At 39.6% G+C, this 2,791-nt stretch overlaps 1 pseudogene; it reads left to right on the top strand.

Moving 5' to 3' along the window:
- The first annotated feature begins 1,059 nt into the window (after positions 1 to 1,059).
- On the top strand, positions 1,060 to 2,238 carry LOC138149781 (keratin, type I cytoskeletal 18 pseudogene; annotated as a pseudogene).
- The last annotated feature ends 553 nt before the right edge of the window (positions 2,239 to 2,791 follow it).

The following is a 2,791-nucleotide window of genomic DNA, read 5'->3' as shown; positions in this document are numbered from 1 at the left end:
AAAAAAAAAACTTTGATCACAAAAAGATACTATGGTGACAAGGAAGATCAAAATACACACTCAAAAGACAATAGTCAAAGCCTCTACCTTCAGAGGCTTCAAGAAAAAAAACACAAATTGTTCTCAGGCCATGGAAGAGCTCAAAAAGGATTTTGAAAATAAAGTAAGAGATGTAGAGGAGAAATGAGAGTGATGCAAAAAAAAAATTATGAAAAATGAGTCAAAAACTTGGTAAAGAAGACATTAAAAAATACCAAAGAAAATAACACCTTGAAAAAGAGTAGGAGAAATGGCAAAAGAGTTCCAAAAAGCCAATGAAGAGAAAAATGCCTTAAATATAAGATTTGGTCAAATGGAAAAGGAGGTCCAAAAACCGACTTTCTGAGAAATCAAGAAACAATAAAAAAAAACCAAAGAAATGGAAAAAAAAAAACAAAAACCAGAAGACAATGTGAAATATCTTATTGGAAAAACAGCTGACCTGAAAACTAAATGCCAGACAGATCATTTTAAAATGACTCGACTGTCTGAAAATCATGGTCTAAAAAAGCGTAGACATCATCTTTCAAGAAATTATCATGTAAAAATGCCCTGATATTTTAGAACTAGAGGGGGAAATAGAAATTGAAAGAATCCACCAATCACATCCTGAAACAAATCCAAAAATGTAAACTCCCAGGAATGTTAGAGTCAAATTCCAGAGTTCTCAGGTCAAGGAGAAAATATTACAAACAACTAGAAAGAAACAATTCAAGTATGGTGCAGCCACAGTCAAGATAATGCAAGATTTAGCAGCTTCTACTTTAAAGGATCAGAGAATTTGAAATATGTTCCAATGGGCAAAGGAGCTAGGATTACAAATAAGAATCCCCTGTTTACTATCATTCCAAAACTCGGGGCCCCAAATAATTCATCTTTCTGGTTTTGTGGAAAGATTGACCTTACTATAACATTCTGTGAGCTTTGATAATTGTCTACATGATTCAGGTAGTTTATTGATGAAAAGAAGATCATTCCTCTGACTATTCTGAGTGTGTTCAGCTCTCCTCTACACACATCATGACTTTCACTACCTGCTCTACCATCTTCTCCACAAACTATCACACTGGGTCTCACTGGCCAGCAGTGCTTCCAGTGTCTATGCAGGCATCAGTGACTCTGGCTCCCTAATCTCCATGGCCTGTACCACCAGCTTCCATGGGGGTTGGGGCAGGGAGCCTGATGGGGGATGGGCTGCTTGGGATCAGGGGAACTCAGGGAGAGAAGGAGACCATGCAGAACCTCACAATTGCCTTATCTCCTATCTGGAGACTTAGCATGGCAAACTGGAAGAGAAAATCAGGAAGCATATGAACAAGAAGGTACCTCAGACCAGAGAATGGGGAAACTATTTCAAAATGATTGAAGATCTGCAGGTGCAAATCTATATAAGCTCAGTGAACAATGACAGAACTGTCCTACAGATTGCTAATGCCCCTCTGATGACTGATGACTTCAGGGTCAAGCATGAAGCAGAGTTGGCCATGAGACAGTCTGTAGAAAGTGACATTTGTGGCCTCCAGAAGGTCATTGATGATACCAATGTGAACAAACTGAAAGTGGAGACAGAGATTGAAACCTTGAAGAAAGAGTTTTTCTTCATGAAGAAGGAACATGGGGAGGTGAATTCTCTACAAGCCCAAATTGCAGGCTCTGGGCTGACTGTGGAAGTGGACTCTCCCAAATCTCAGGACTTGGACAAGGTCATGGCTGATATCTTGTGATCGACACAAGATCTAAGGAAGTGGAAGTAGCCCGAGACCCTGTCACCAAGCTGATGCGTATGGTCCAGTCCTTAGAGATTGACCTGGATTCCCTTCAAAATCTGAAAAGCAGCTTGGACGACAGCCTGAGGGAAGTGGAGACCTGCTATGCTCTTCAGATGGAGCAGATCAATACAACCCTGCTACACCTGCAGAGCTGGGGCAGACATGAATAGAGGGGTAGCACCAAGCCCAGGAGTATGAAGCCCTTCCCAAAGTCAAACTGGAAGCAGAGATCAACACTTATTGCAACCTTCTGGAGAATGGAGAGGACTGCAATCTTGTGCATGCCTAGGATGGCAGCAACAGCTCCCTACGTAAGACTACACTTAGAGAACTAACTGTTTTAGGCAAAGTGGTGGCAGAGACCAATGACACCAAAGTCATGCTTCCTTATGTCCATAAATTGAAGACCTGGACTGAGTCAGGAAGTTAATAAAGGCTCTTTGGCCACCTAGTCTTAAAAAAGAATATAATTACCACCTTATTTTTGACAGAATACAATTTTATTAATAGCTCACATTTGTATGGGATTTTAAGGTTTGCAAAGTACTTACAAATATTATCTTATATGATCCTCACAACAGCTTGTGAGGTATGTGTAATTAGTATAATTCCCATTTTGTTGATAAAAAACAAGCTGAATGAGATTAAATAGAATGCTCAAGTCCCACAGGTAATATGTAAAACAGTATTTGAACTAAAATATTCCTACAGACTTAAAAATTCTCCTGGTTCTACTGAAAATAGAAAAAAAAAACATATTTTTGATCTTATCTGGGTCTTGCCCAAATTCCTACTCCACATCAAATTCTCCAAATCAAAGAATTGTATCTCCCCAGTGTTGAAGAAACCAAAAGACAAAATTCTAAATGGTTATGGGCAGGTTGGCAGGGCCTGAGAGGCTCTTTGGGAGGAGTGAAGAAATCCATTATGAGAATTAGCAGCAGACCACAATGAATGTTGTTTGTGGCAAAACTAGCCTTTGA

Source organism: Petaurus breviceps, unplaced genomic scaffold, assembly GCF_028583685.1.
Source record: "Petaurus breviceps papuanus isolate PSGF00001 unplaced genomic scaffold, PetGlider_PUasm1.0 90849, whole genome shotgun sequence".
Lineage (NCBI taxonomy): Eukaryota > Metazoa > Chordata > Mammalia > Diprotodontia > Petauridae > Petaurus > Petaurus breviceps.
The sequence above is the reverse complement of the archived record's forward strand: the minus strand, read 5'-3'. Positions and strand labels throughout refer to the sequence as shown.